Genomic DNA, 16,283 nt, shown 5'->3' with positions numbered 1-16,283 from the left:
AAATAACCGCAAGGATTATAATGCACTTTAAGGTAGTTGGCCCGCGTCACCATGGAACGGCCATTAGGATTTGGTTCCGCAAGCCGTCGACGGGCTCAGCTAGCGCCAGAGCACCATCTCACATGATTCCCAGCACTCTGCCTTCAGGATTGATAAGGCCTGCCATAGGAATGACTGACAGGAATCCATGCGTCCATTTTAGGGTTAGGTATAGGAATACTACACCTACAGCAACGGGTGATTACACCACCTTGCCCCAGCTGTCGTGCAGCCAGTTGTGTCAGATTTGGGCTGCCATCCAGGGGTGGCATAATACATGCTGCAGCCCCTGGTAGGCCCTGGGTACACCGATGCCCTGGATACCTGTGGTATGCTGATACAGGGACTGATAAGGCGGCCCAGTTCCAATTAGTGGATGCACCTAATGTACATGTGTGTTAATCTCGAGAGAGAACAGCTAGGCTGTGGGTCTGATTGGCAGGCCCGCAGCCAGGGAAAGTCGTAAACCAATGAAGCAAAAGCAAAAAATCTGGGTGATCATAGGATTGCAGACCCTACTCTCCTACATGACCCCCCCCAAACTTTGGGACAATAAGCTAACCTTGACCAGGTGAGTCTTCTTGCTCTAAGTGGAAATACCTGGAGAGCCCATCTGCATTGCCATGATCAGTGCCAGGTCTATGCTCCACTGTGAAGTCCATCCCCTGTAGGAAAATGGACCACCTAAGTAGTTTGGGGTTTTCACCCTTCATTTGATTTAGCCACAAGAGGGGCTTATGGTCGGTCTGAATCTTGAAGTGAGTGCCAAACAAGTATGGCCTCAACTTCTTCAGGGCCCAAACCACAGCAAAGGCCTCCCTCTCAATAGCTGACCAATTCTTCTCTCTGGGGGTCAGCCTCCTGCTAATAAAAGCTATGGGCTGGTCATGACCATCAAAATTCAGCTGAGATAGAACAGCTCCCACACCCAACTCCGAAGCGTCTGTTTGGACAATGAATGTTTTGGAGTAGTCTGGACTCTTTAGGATAGGCGCTGTGCACATGGCCTGCTTTAGGTCATCGAATGCCTTTTGACAGCTCGCTGTCCACTGAACTGTTTTTGGCATCTTTTTACTTGTCAGATCGTTTAGCGGGGTCACAATGGATCCATAATTTCTGACAAATTTCCGGTAATAACCAGTCAGGCCCAAGAAAGCTCGAACCTGAGTCTGGGTGGTTGGAGGAGCCCAGTCCTGGATGGCCTGTATTTTGCTCTCCAATGGCTGAACCTGGCCTCCACCTACAAGGTGGCCCAGGTATACAACCTGTGTCTGCCCTATCTGGCACTTAGTGGCCTTGATAGTGAGGCCTGCCTTCTGCAGAGCCTCTAACACTTTCCTCAGGTGGACCAGGTGATCCTCCCAGGTGGAGCTAAAGACAGCGATATCGTCCAGATACGCCACGCAGAAGTCGTCCAACCCAGTGAGAACTTGATTCACCAGCCTTTGGAAGGTGGCAGGTGCATTTTTCAAACCAAAGGGCATTACCACGAACTGATAATGCCCACCCGGGGTAGAAAATGCTGTTTTGGGCTTGGCCTCCTCAGCTAACCTGATTTGCCAATACCCAGCTGTCAGGTCAAATGTACTTAAGTAGTTGGCCGAAGCCAACCGGTCTATAAGTTCATCTGCTCTTGGTATCGGGTGGGCGTCAGTCTTAGTGACTGCATTGAGGCCTCTGTAGTCCACGCAAAACCTCATCTCTTTCTTACCGCCCTGGGTGTGAGGTTTTGGTACGAGAACTACTGGACTAGCCCAGGGGCTGTCCGAGGGCTCAATGACTCCCAGCTCCAACATTTTCTGCACCTCTGTCTTGATGCAGTCTCTGACATGATCAGGCTGTCGATAGATTTTACTCTTTACGGGCAGACTGTCCCCAGTGTCGACCTCATGGGTACACCAATTGGTCTGACTGGGTGTCAGAGAGAACATATGTCGGAAGGATTGAAGAACCTGTTTACAATCCTGTTGTTGATGTCCAGAGAGGCTGCCACAAAAGACAACACCATCTACTGACCCATCGTCAGGGTTCTGAGAGAGCAGGTCCGGGAGAGGGTCACTCTCCTCCTCCTGTCCCTCATCTGTGGCCATGAGCAAGCCCATGCCCTCCCTGTCGACATATGCCTTGAGCCTGTTTACATGGAGCACACGGTGGGGGCTCCGGGGAGTTCCCAGGTCTACCAAGTAGGTGACCTCTCCCTTTTGCTCAATGATCGTGTGGGGCCCAGACCATTTGTCTTTGAGTGCTGCTGGGGCCACTGGCTCCAGCACCCACACCTTCTGTCCAGGCTGATACACAGTCAGGACAGCCTTTTGGTCGTGCCAAGCTTTTTGTAATTCTTGGCTCGCCTCAAGGTTTTTAGATGCCTTTTCCATGTACTCAGCCATCCGCGAGCGGAGACCGAGCACATAGTCCACGATGTTTGATGCCGGCTTTTTGAGAGGTCTCTCCCATCCTTCCTTTACCAAACAAAGGGGTCCCCTTACAGGATGTCCGAACAGAAGTTCAAAAGGGCTGTAGCCAACCCCCTTCTGCGGGACCTCTCTGTAGGCGAACAAGAGGCAGGGTATCAGGACATCCCATCTCCGCCAAAGCTTTTCAGGTAGTCCATGAATCATCCCTTTTAGGGTCCTGTTGAATCTCTCAACAAGCCCATTGCATTGTGGGTGATAGGGTGTGGTGAATTTGTAGTTGACACCGCACTCCTTCCACATAGCAGTCAGATATCCCGACATGAAGTTTGCACCTCTGTCGGAGACAACCTCCTTAGGGAAGCCCACTCTGGAGAACACTCCAACTAGGGCTCGTGCCACAACAGGTGCGGTAGTGGTCCTAAGGGGAATAGCTTCAGGATACCTGGTGGCGTGGTCCACCACCACCAGTATAAACTTGTGCCCTGATGCTGTCTGGGGTTCCATTGGTCCGACAATGTCGATCCCCACTCGTTCAAAGGGTACCCCCACCACTGGCAGTGGTATGAGGGGGGCCTTTGTCGTGCCACCTGACTTACCACTGGCTTGGCAAGTGACACAGGAGCGGCAAAACTCTTTCGTATCTTCGGACATGTGGGGCCAGTGAAAGTGTGGAACAATTCTGTCCCAAGTCTTATTCTGGCCTAAGTGACCTGCAAGGGGAATCTCGTGGGCCAAGGTAAGGAGGAAACCTCTCAAAAACAAGGGGACGACCAGCCTCCTGGTTGCGCCAGGTTTGGGGTCTCTTGCCTCGGAGTACAGGAGTCCATCGTCCCAGTACACTTTGTGGGTACCTGTGGCGTTCCCTGCAGCCTCAGCAGCAGCCTGCTGTCTGAGGGGTTCAAGTGAGTGGCAGTCTAACTGTGCCTTCCCCAGGTCTTCCCTAGAGGGTCCCCCTGAGCCCAGAAACTCAACCTGACCAGGTTCAAGCTCTTGTGGCTCAGTTTCCCTCAGTTCCTTAAGGTCAGCCTCCTCAGAGACTTGATCCACGACCTGGGGCAAGGGGGAAGGCGAGGCCTTACCCTTACTGCTCCTTTTCTTGGATGGTGTCTGGTCCGTTCTTCCAGGATCCAGCACCTGTTCAGTGGGGCATCTTTTGGCCTGTGACCTGGTCACAGCAAGGACATGTGCTGGCAAGCCTAACATTTCCATGTGAGTCCTCTGCTCCACTTCTGACCATTGTGACGTTTCCAAATCATTGCCCAACAGACATTCTACGGGGAGGTCTGAACTAACCACAACTTTCTTCGGGCCACTTACCCCTCCCCAGGAGAAATCAACAACTGCCATACTGTGATTGGTAGTGATATTGCTGGCATTGGTCACTAGGTAATCGGTACCTAGCATGATCTGTCCAGGGTCCACAAAGTTAGGCGTCACCATGGTGACACTGGCACAAGTGTCCCTGTAGGCCTGAGCCACTTTTCCATTGATCAAAGGCGTCTGCCTGTATTTGCCCAAAGTATTGGGACTGGCATCAGGGGACATATCCATATCCCCTGTACAGACAAGGACGGCCTGAGTGAGTGTGCCAACTAAGTCGTCACTCCCCTCAGTTCCCAAGGTTAACCCAACTAATGCCTTGGGAGGCGCACTACCACTGCTGACTGTACTAGGGGGTGCAGGTGCCTTAGGGGCTGCAGTGGCAGGAGTTTGCCCTCCTTTCTTGGTGCACTCACTAAACCAGTGAGTCTTACTTTTACAGTATTGGCACCACCTTTTTGACTGGCCTTCTGGAGTCTTCTTTTTCTGCTGTGAAGCCTGACCCCCACCCTCTTTGGTTTGTTGGGGGCCTGTCGAAGACTTCTGGTCATTTTGTTCGTTCTTGTTACTACCCTTTTGGTCTGCTTTCTTCTGACCACCCTGGTTCTGAGTCTGGTTCTGCTTGATCCTTGTTCTGACCCATCTGTCTGCCTTCTTTCCCAATTCTTGGGGAGAGGTCAGCTCCGAGTCGACAAGGTGCTGATGCAACAATTGGTTCTGACAGTTGTTTAAAATCTGTTCTCTCATGATAAGATTGTACAATCCTGTGTAATCAGTAACCTTGCTACCCAGCAACCAACCTTCTAAAGCCTTAGTGGCACAATCGACAAAGTCAGCCCAATCCTGAGACTGAATTTTCTGGGTGTCCCTGAACAGCACCCGGTACTGCTCGGTGGTTAAGCCGAACCCATCAATCAGTGTATTCTTCAGGACTTGGTAGTTGTTAGCATTCTCAGCTCTCGTAGTGAGGAGCTTGTCTCGTCCTTTACCTTCAAAGGAGAGCCACAGTATAGCTGCCCACTGGCTTGGGGGGACGCACTGGACAGTGCAAGCCCTCTCCAAGGCAGTTATCCACTTGTGGATGTCGTCCCCTTGCTTAAAGGGGGGCACTATTTTACTCAGGTGTCTAGTGTCTATACCCCTGTCTTTCTCTCTAATGAGAATGCTGCCACCAGTGGGATCTAACCCACTCAATTTCTGCTCTCGGGCCAAGGCAAGTCTTTCTTTGGCGAGGGCAAGTTCTTCCCGCTCGATCCTCAGATTGACTTCCCTCATCTTCGCTTCGTGCTCCCTTCTCTGAGGGGACGTCATCCCTCTCTGAGAAGATGCCTGAGAAACATGTGTTCGAACAGATCTGTTAGAGCCTCTCGAGAGAGACCTAACTCGTCCGTTCCCAAGGTTAAGCCTGCTTAAGCGTGGGCCCGGGGCTCCCCCAGTTCCATTCTCATGCCTGCTTAAGTTGGTCCTTGTGAGCCTACTGACTACTACGGGACCTCCGTCTGCCTCGTCCCCTTCTAACTCTTCTTCCTCTTCCTCCTCACCATTGAGGTCGAGGTCAGGGTCACCAAGGGTTCCCTCTAAGGGAGGCCTGTTCCCATCAGCATTAGGGGGGCCTGTTTTAGAGGACCTCCTAGCATCGTAAGTCTCTAAGAGACCTATCAGAAATGCGATGGTAGGGTTAGAACCCTGGTTTAGCTTCCTGGAGGCACACAGCTGTCTCATCTCCGTGAAGCTAAGAGCTGCATATCGTGACACGACCTGTGGGGGGTCGATGACCACTAAGGGAGTCTCTGCGGACTCTCCGTGGACCGACATGCTTTCTAGTGAGGTGTAAGTGATGCACCTACCTACACTATGTGTTTCTCTACTGATCCCTTGCTAAGAGTTATAGTCAGGGTGTGCTAGTCCCTGTTTCACTATAACAGCTGGTTCAGTAGAACTCAGAGTATTCTAAGTTAAGTTATATGTACCTGGGTACTTATGTGATCTTTCAACTCGATATTCTTAAGATACTTGTGTGGTAAAACAACAGCAAGCTCAAATCCCAACCGCTGCTCACCAATGTGAGAAGTTGGCCTGATATGTAGTGCTCACTATTCTAGTGACCACTGTGTATCATTCCAACCGACCCTTATTGATGATTGGTTGTAAGTCAACCTTATAGACCAGCTATCCTAGTAGCGTGGACAAGAGCAGTCTTCAGGCTAAACTCTAGAGGGCGTGTTAAGCCAGCTGTTTACCATCACATATACCCCTTGAACACCAAGTGAAAGGACACCACACAAGTTGTTATGAAAATAAAGGGTATTTATTTATAACAAGACTACCCTGGCTCTTTATGAGTCAGGGAGCTAAGCACACTACAAAACTCTTATGAAAATACTTCTGGTTGCACAATTTACACAAATGCCCATAGGGCACGAAACCATTTACACTTCAAGTGGAATGGGAAAGGTTAGATAGTTTAAAGTTACTGATTCCGGAGGAATCCGATCAGTGGGACTACACGAAAAAGGGACTGGACACTAATAGAGTGAACCTACGTTGGAGCACCGAGATGCTCGAGTTACCTAGCCCAGAGGCTGCGGCTGCGTGGGGTTCAGCAAGATGTCGGGGGTCCTTGTTGTAGTCTCAGGAGCCTGAAAGAAGCAGTTGCTGGCAGGCGACCAGTGTTTGATGTTCAGAGTGATCCAAGCCTGGATCGGTGATGAAGAGAAACCTGAAAGCAGAGGGGACTCAGTTCTCAACCGCTAGCCAGCGATCGTGTGGGTACCAGGCAGGTGCCGGCTGAAGTCACCTCGACCAGGTGAGTGGATGACGTCGGACTCGGCTGTTCCTCGGACCAGGAGGCGCGGCGGCGACCAGGATGGAGGGCGAGCTGTCCCACGAAGGTGTCTGCTGTCGACGATGCTGGGCCCAGGAATGGGGCAGCAGGTCTTGGCAGTGGCAATCCCACGCGGTGGAGTCAAGATGGCATCGGGAGTGGACCAGGAGGGTCCGAGGTATTCCTCTGTTGAAGGGGAGCAAGAGCCAGTCTGGAGCAACCAGACCAGTGATGAAAGTCTGTCGTGGTGCGTCGTGAAGAGGGCCACAAGCCGGTCGGCGAGTGGTCGGACAACGCGGTGAGCAACTAGGAGCAGAATTGCCCCCACACAGATCTCGTGGATGCTGGGGAGGCAGACTTCGGTGCTGGGGCCGCTCAGGGTTAGGGCTTCTCAAACCCTAGGTGCACTCACTCGAGGGTCCCTCGGTGGGCGTGCTAGATAAGCGTCGTGCAGGTTCTGAAGATGGCCGGTCCCGCAGGTCTCGTCACACCTACGAATCTCAGCTGGGCTGATGATGTAGGTAGAGGTCAGAGATGGCAGGGAACCCGGGTCTCGTCGAGCTGGGCAGTCTTGGTCCGTGGGAGAGACGTACAGCAAACCGCAAGCGCTTAGGTGGTGCCTGCTGGTGCAGGGTGGCTACTCCTTAGCCACAAGGGAGAGTCTTCAGAAAGAGTCAAGAGTTCCTTTCGTGGAAAGTAGTTCAAGATCCAGAATTTTCCAATTTGGGAAGGGGACCCGCTCCCACCTTTATTCTAGGAAAAAGGGGCTGGCCCGTGACTAGGTCCTACCTATGGGTGGGACCAGGAGGGGGGTGGTTACACCCCTATCCTTTGTCCGGCTTCGCCCCAGCTCAGGGGCTGGTGTGCCCCCGAAACTGGTTTGAGCCGGGCTATGCACAGTGAGCACCGGGGTGCCACTTGCAATCACCTTCCTTTCAGCCCTGCCTACCTGGGATACACAAACCCTGTCTGGGATGGTGCTAACACCGCCCTCGACAGGAAACCCTTTGTCCAAGCTCCCCTCGCTGGAAGATCTCCCAGCCGCAGGAGGTCAGACTTGTGTCTGGTGGCAGCATCCATTTTGTGATGCTGAGGCTTGAGTCAACTTTAACCGGGGTTCAAGGTTACTTCCATGTCGTGTCCCTCTAGAAGGGTGGAATGCTAACCCCGCCGCCAGAACTGGCGAGGGGTTCGTATTCCAATTCGTATGACACCTTACTCGACATGTTTGGGTGATGCGATGCCAAAGTTAGCAAATAACCGCGAGGATTATAATGCACTTTAAGGTAGTTGGCCCGCGTCACCATGGAACGGCTATTAGGATTTGGTTCCGCAAGCCGTCGACGGGCTCAGCTCGCGCCAGAGCACCATCTCACATGATTCCCAGCACTCTGCCTTCAGGATTGATAAGGCCTGCCATAGGAATGACTGACAGGAATCCATGCGTCCATTTTAGGGTTAGGTATAGGAATACTACACCTACAGCAACGGGTGATTACACCACCTTGCCCCAGCTGTCGTGCAGCCAGTTGTGTCAGATTTGGGCGGCCATCCAGGGGTGGCATAATACATGCTGCAGCCCCTGGTAGGCCCTGGGTACACCGATGCCCTGGATACCTGTGGTATGCTGATACAGGGACTGATAAGGCGGCCCAGTTCCAATTAGTGGATGCACCTAATGTACATGTGTGTTAATTTCGAGAGAGAACAGCTAGGCTGTGGGTCTGATTGGCAGGCCCGCAGCCAGGGAAAGTCGTAAACCAATGAAGCAAAAGCAAAAAATCTGGGTGATCATAGGATTGCAGACCCTACTCTGCTACAGAAGGGACAACTTCCTGCACAAAAACAATCAATGTAGGAGATTTCTTCTTTCTATGTGTCTTGCAGAATGCAACAACATAGAAAGAGGAAAAAGCAAGGAGAAATAATGTAATTTCTCTTTGCTGTGCCTCCCCTAAGCAACCGCTGGGGAGGCGTAGGCTTTTGACGCTCGTACATCTAGGAATGAGTCAAATGCCATGGGTGTTACTTAGGCACACCCACCGTAATGCCTGTGGCATGCCTCCCTATCACAGGGTAGGACAATGCTTAAACTTGAGCTCCATTGCCTCAGTCTATATCTGGAAGGCTATGAAAAGCCACGCAGGGTGGCCTAATGTGGCCTTGTAGATATGGCCCTGCAGGGTCCGCAGCTGGGCCGTCTCTATCTCAATCTACAACCTCTGCTTTGACCATATGGCATGAGGTTTCATAGTAGAGCTAGTTATGATAGAAACAGTCTGCCTGGCACCTTTTATCTGTCACTGATTTGGTGCATGTTTGTTTGTTAGAGTCAAGGGTTGAACGGTTTTTTGTTAAAATTTTATGTAGGGACCGTTTGAGTACTAGTATCTTCACACAACTCGTCCTCTCGTGTCCCTATTTTTTAACAGAGCGGTGCCTCCTCCACCGAGCAATCAGCCGGGTGAGGTGAGGCTTTTCTCCCACAGAACGTTGGGTGAGTTAAAATTCATTTTTTTCTAAGAAATCTTATTGAATTATGGACCATTGTTTGGGCATTTTCTTAAGAATATAGTGCACGAAGAGGGCACTACTGAACATTAGTCGCTGATGCTGTTGATGTCTGTACTAGACCTACGAAATTGTTTTGATTCTCATGACCTTCTCTTTTAGGAAAGAAGATAAGGTGACAATACCAAAGCAAAGCAAAAACATTGCTAGTCTGGTAGGGTGGCTATGGCCACATACTTATATTGATAATATCATGATTAAATATTGAGATTCACTGTTTGCGTACACCATTTTACCAAATCCATCCTGCAGTAGCCTTGAACACCATCATTATTAGGTCCTGAAGAAAGCCGGGTTATATTACCAGATCGGCTGAAACATGTCGACCTTAAGAGACCAAGTCAGGAATTAGTCATATATTTTTCAGACTAATTTGGTTTTTAGATATGACACCTGGTCAATTCACAATAAACACATTTTTTGACCACGTAGTCATTTTTAAAGCACTATCACATAATAGCACTGCAATTTTTTGAATCCTCCGAAATATTATTGCACACTTTGGCAGGAGATTTTTTCTTTCGGGGATCATTGGGACGGGTACCCAGTAGAGCCGGGTGGCTCGAGTGTGTGGGCCCTGACTTTGACCCCGTAGGGTCTCATATGACGACGCTCCGCCAATAAGGGTGGGCTGATGGACTCTTAATCTCCTTACCTAGTGATGTACTAATTCTTTGAAGAGGTGTGCACAGCATATGCAGCATCATGCGGCGTTTTGTTTATTTTTGGACTGAAGACCTTCTGTTAGTGTATTGCCGTCTCTATATATGTCATACCGGCAGTGCAGGGGCCTTGTAAATGAGGCCCTGAATGTAGGCTGCATGTAGTGTAGCCAACGTTAACCAGCTGCACACACCAATACTGGTGAATTTTTATGGATGATTCTATGAGCTGCCATGCTGTATGACTGTCAGCCTAGGGCGGGACATATCCATTACAACGTGGTCTTCAAACCGCGATACGTTTCCAACGTGGCCATAACAACGCAAATCGTTACAGCGACTTGCGCTGGATGGTGCTATACACTAAGGAATAGTATGATTTACTATTCCAATACCTTCCCTACTGTTGCGTAGGCTGGAGTTGGAATAGTAAATCATACTATTACTAAGTCCAGCGCCTCTAGCGTAAGTCGTTGTAACGACTTGCATTGTAATGACTGCGTTGTAAACATATTGTAAGTAAAGACCGCATTGCAGCATCATACATTCCCTAGGGCATTGCTACATGCTTATTTGACCATGGAGGGGGACTGATGGCAATGGCATGTGGGATGGGATGGTAAAGGTGTGCCAAGACAAACAGAGGCCGAATTTGAGTATTCCGGCATTGGGTTCTTCAGTTCTCTGGCAGGGCTGGAGGTCTGCCCCCACCTGGTGCTCGCAGCCTGGAATGAGAGCATTGTGGGCCTGTGAGCAATTATAGGAAGACGCCAGGGTACATTGACTGCAACTGGAACTGGATGTGAGCAGAGAACGAGGGAGAGAAACAACAGCACAGAGCCTACACTGAATGTAACATGGCACTGAGATCCCCCTCTGCCCACCAGTACTTTTTGATTGATTGCAGGTGGCTCAATGGATCTTCTTTTCCCCCTTGCTAATGATTGCTTGGTGTAGGGGGTGGGATCGCATTATGCTCATCGTCCAACAACACAACACTAAAAGTTGCGTCAGTGTGTAATGTGTGTGACTAGCTCCTGGGATTCCAACCAAGATCTGTTGTATATACATATATATATTTAAGAGTGGCAGTGTATATACCCCATGACACTTGTGGCCACTTCCACGCCTACACATTTATCCTTTCTGGGGTGGAGCTATGCTGCAGGGAGAATAGCTGGCTTCTGAAGGAGCTCCATATTCACCGTTATGTACATATATTTCTACATCTGTGGGTCCTCTTTCTGATAAGGTGAGACCCAGAGACTGCAGGGATCCTGTGTGGTAAGATTGAGTAAGCTGGGCTATTGGCATGGTTGGTGAATGGAACCTAGAGGCCTCCCACACCCACATGATGATGCAGATAGACCACAAAAAATAGAGACATAGACCTCCATGGGATGGACTCCACACAGCTCGGAATGGTGATGGTACAGGACAGAGAAGGATGGAAGGTGTTGATCCTGTTATTACTGTCCCTACAGCAATCCACCTGTTTTCAGGAATGGCATAGAGGAGCAACAGGGAAAGAACAATGAGTTGGCACTGACCTTATTACATGCTCCACTGCTGGTGAAGGAGAGGGCTGCAACATTGGTGAGACGGTAGTGATCAGTTCAGTGATACAGTGACAGGGGGTTGGCATCCCTTAATGTTTCCCTCCTCATCTTCGTGGCTGAAGCCGCTAAGTTGTATTGGACAGATGTGGACTGATGACCTCATGGGTCAGACAGGAGACAGCCATTTCTCTTTTTGTTTAGATAGCTGAAAACAGGAGAGATCTCTATACTGTCAACACCCTGAAATAGCAAGATCACACCACATATAGTCGAGAAGAAATAATGGACACAATAATATTAAGGAAGAGATACAGCTAGTCTGGGCATACTTATGCTGTACAGTCATAGACTAAATAGCAACATTCACTAAGATGATGGGTGGAACTAAAAAAGAGGACATTAGATAGAAGGAACAGGAAAACAAAGTGGTTTATGAGGAATAAAAGGTCCACTTTTATATTGCCAGGTGCTGACTGACAAAAAGCCTTGTCTTTATGCCTCATCCCCATAGGCCTCATGTCTCAAAATACAACCCTCAAGGCAAATGCCTCTTTAGAGACACTTAATTGAAAGAAATAAGCACCACAGGATTCTACAACAATGACAATATATCTCATGAGGCCATAATGAGGAAGCTGATGAACATGAAAACCTCAGTTAATGCGTTAGAGCCATCCACTGCAGAAACAAATAAAGGATTTAAATGTATCAGGGATGACCTAGTGAGCCTGAAATCACAATGGATACCTAAACCAAACATTTAGATGCCTTAAAAACACGGCTGTTTGAGGCACCAGATTGTGGTATGTATATTTGGAATCTCCAGAAAAAGTGACACCTAGACAGGAGTAGGCATAATAACATTAGGATTTTTGGAGTCCCAGATTCGGAGGAGGGAAATGACATGATACTCTTTTTCTCGATGTTTCTCCCACAGCTGTTAGACATGGAATACTTCCCAGCTAGTGAATTCCCCTGGGTGCACAGCATCCATACAAGGGGGCCTAAGTTGAAAAATGTACACAGGTCAACAAATGTTTGTCTGCTGCATCAACAGCTGTGGTTTATTCAAGCCAGCATATACATTGCCCCAATCAATGTAGGAGACATGCGTCATCATTGGCAGCAGATTATTCCCAAGACACCAAAATTATTTGTAAAAAATGTCTTGGCTTGAGGCCAAGTTTAAAAAAAAATAGGACATAGATACGGTCTGTTGGAGCTGGCTAAAATGATAGCAAACATCAATGGAAAACCAAAGAAACTCTGTGGTCCTGAAGAACTGGAGAGAATGTTGCATTACATGGATGGATCCCCCATGGCAACCAAACTGACCAAGCATAGAGACCTCCACTTAAATAACATCAAATCTACAGCAGATGAGGAACCTCAGCAATCAGGCCCAAATCATTATCGTCACAGATAGAGAGATAGTGATAACATGAAGAAGGGAGTGTATCAGAAGGACAGAGCTAAATCTAGCCTCCCTCAAATTCAATAATGATCCTGGACTTGGCGAGATGAGCTTCTTATGAGGTCTCATCCCTTAGCAACCTAGACCCTTTCACTAAATTATACATTACATTGTCTTTGTAGACTTTCAAGAGTATGCAATTGGTTGAGAAAGAAATAGTTACCCACTCAAAGCTTATATAGAACCTCCCTATATAGGATCTTCACTGTTTCCACATTGTTATTTCCCTTTTTTCCTTTTAGTATATCTATATCGTGACAAACCTTGAAGATAGAAGTTACCACAGGATTCTCCATATCATCACAGGGAAAAAATACACTATCAATTTCAAGCTTGAAGAACTTCTGAGCAACATTTATGAAAAGTTGGGATTAGTTACCTTAAAACTATGGAGTTTGAGACACATTCTTAAAAAATGCCTGCATATCAACACCAGAATATTACCATATGGTCACTCAATGTTAATGACTTTCAATTTATTTCAAACAGAAGAACGTTTTGTCGTAGTTTGTGACTAAGAAGCCTGACATTGTGTAAATTCAGGAGACTCACCTTTCCAAAAGGGAAGCTGCAAATTGAAAAGGGACTATGTTGGGTAAGTGATCTTTTCATCTGAACCAGAATTGCAGACCAAGACTTCCTATCAACATGTGATGACTTATAGAAAGAGGATATCAAGATCCACAAAATACTGGTGGTGAGCCTTCATAAAATATGGATGGATACATCAGTTTGATATGTGTTTGCAAAACTAACAGCAGAGAACACCGTTCTATTCATTAGCTCTGCTTCTGCCCCAGAAGGTGTTAAAGGAGAATTTATGGCCAACTTGAGTAGGCTACTTGGAGAATTTGGTTACTCCAAGTTCATTATGGGCAGGGACTGGAACCTGACAGGGGATTCAGAAGAGCTAAAATTGAAAGTCTATATACCCATAGTGCTAAAGACTAGCCCCTTTCGTAAAGACGCAATGGATAACCACACACTCTTGGACCAATGTCGACTTTTCCACCTTGTTTCTAGGGAACATACCTTTTTTCTTGTTCAACAGATGTGTCCTACCTAAGGTGTCTGATGTGAGATAGACATATAAAGTATATCATTGCATGAACCTGTACACATATCCCTTGACATCCGCGGCCGCTGCAGAGAAGAGCGGTGGGGCCAGGTGGGGGGTGGTTCGAGAAACAACCACAAGGGAAAATGTATTAATTATTTAATTTCCCCACGTCGTGTTTTGAAACCCTTCCCACCCGGCCCCACGGCTCTTACCTGCAGCGGCTGTCCTTAGATTTACAACTTGAAGTCTCAATATCAAAACCTGGAGAATGAATTCTCTGAGATGCAAACTCCCAGGGAAAAAAAGAAACTGCAGAAGTTGTTTAAAGAATCATTCTATCAGCAGCAGGAAAGTCATATATATGATGTACTATGATACTAGATGCAGCTCTGGCTTATAAGATGGCCACAGAGAAAAGATCTAACCGTGTAGATCAGGTAGGAAAACCCCAAACTATTTACCAAGACCATCTGACAGAGAGTAACTTAATATTAATATTTAGGAATAAGACATTTGAGCTGAACTCAATTTTTCCAAATGTAGCAGAGATGGTTTTAGTTTGAATCAAGAGGAATAATGATGAGCACTGTTAAAAATTGGGAAGACTGTTAGCCGTATATCTCAAACAAAAGGAGGCTCAATCAATCATTCACGTCATCTGTAACATTACAGGTTGCCTTCTTTTTTTCTAAGTTGCTATGTTGTCTGCCACAAGATCTCCGGGATAATGACATCCCTGAAATAGAAATAGCTGAGGCAATTAAATCATTGTCCACCAAAAAGACACCTGGTGGTGATGAGTTATCCATTGATTTCTATAAAATTAATTCTTCAATTACAATTCCCCTACTGAGTAATGTCTTTCAGGAGATGAGAGACACAAGGAATCTTCTCCCGGAATTCAACAACATATGTAAAAATAACTCCACAACTAGGGAAAGGCAGCCTACGTTGTATGAATTATAGATCTATCTCACTGCTGGATTATGACATCAACATTTTTGCAAAATATTTCACATAAATCCAATGGAAAGGAACCATCTATGGACTTTGTTACTTCTGCTCTGTTGTGAGAGACAAGAGCTGGATGAGCATGCGACCCTCTACCTTGATACCAAGAAGGTAAGTAAGTAATACATTTAATTAGGCTTCTACCTACTATTCCCCACTCTTGAAGCCCTTTCTCCACCCACCCCCTTCTCACTCCACCGGACTGCAGTTAAAAGGGAAGCCCCTCCACCAACTCCGGACTCCATGGACCGGCTCATCGAGTGCACACCAGCGAGGCTAGGGGTGCTCCCCCACCATCCTCCCCCACCTGGCTCTCCCATCGTGACATAAATTATTGAATCTTCCTCCTGACCGTTGAGACCTAGCTAGCTGACCAATGTCCCGTGGAGCTACCTGTTTAGCTAAAGAGGAGATGGGTTGTGGACTTATCACCTATCCTCTCACCATCTTTGTCCCAGTGGCCAGCTGGAGAACGTAGCTGAAGGCTCTCCCCAGTAACACCAGGACCGATTTCTCTCCTGACCTTACTTCCCTCCTCCCCTTTCTCCCTACCCCCTACCCCTCTCGAGTCTTGACTTTGGATCACCTCCTGTTCCTCTCTCTATTATGGTGGAACCCGAAACGCATACATGGCTGATTCCCGGTGGAGCTGCACCGACAGCTATAGAGGAGATTGGCTCCGGCACACCGCCATGGCCGTCACCTACCCAGCCGGACTTCTGACATTTGTCTTGTTTCTTCCCCGACGCTGCTTTTGCTCTTTTATTGTTTTCCTGCTGAGACCTAGCTGTTTGTCTGATGCCCGGTGGAGCTACCTGATAGCTAAATAGCCAGACTGTGGGCAGACCCTCCTTTGTCTCTCCATTCCATCTAACTCCTACCCCTTTACCCCACCCCCTTACCCTTCTAAACTCCATTTATTTAGTCTTCTACACTCTTGAAATGTTTTTCTATTAACTGATGTAACGTGTAACTGAAGTAATTTTATAATATCGGTGGAACCTTATGTAAAGCGCTCTGATACCTCCGGGTCTAGCCAGCGCTATATAAAACTTTTAAAAGAAATAAAATAAATAAATTGTTCTAATAATTAAAATCATTACAAAATAAATCTCACACAAACAATGAATGGCACAATATATAAGAGCACAGTCAGCTGTACATGATTGATCCCCCATTTGAAATTCATAAACACCTGTTTTTTTGTTGAGCTTTTTCAATAACATACAGCAGTAACACAAACCAAAAAGAGCAGGGCACACTCAATGGGCATACAGACATCTCAATTCCATTCTAGAGTGGTATCTACAGCGGATCATAAAATTTACATGCAGCGTCTGATGCCTACC

The sequence above is a fragment of the Triturus cristatus genome, chromosome 6 (genome assembly GCF_964204655.1).
Source record: "Triturus cristatus chromosome 6, aTriCri1.1, whole genome shotgun sequence".
Taxonomy (NCBI): Eukaryota; Metazoa; Chordata; class Amphibia; order Caudata; family Salamandridae; genus Triturus; species Triturus cristatus.
This window is presented reverse-complemented; position numbering follows the sequence as displayed.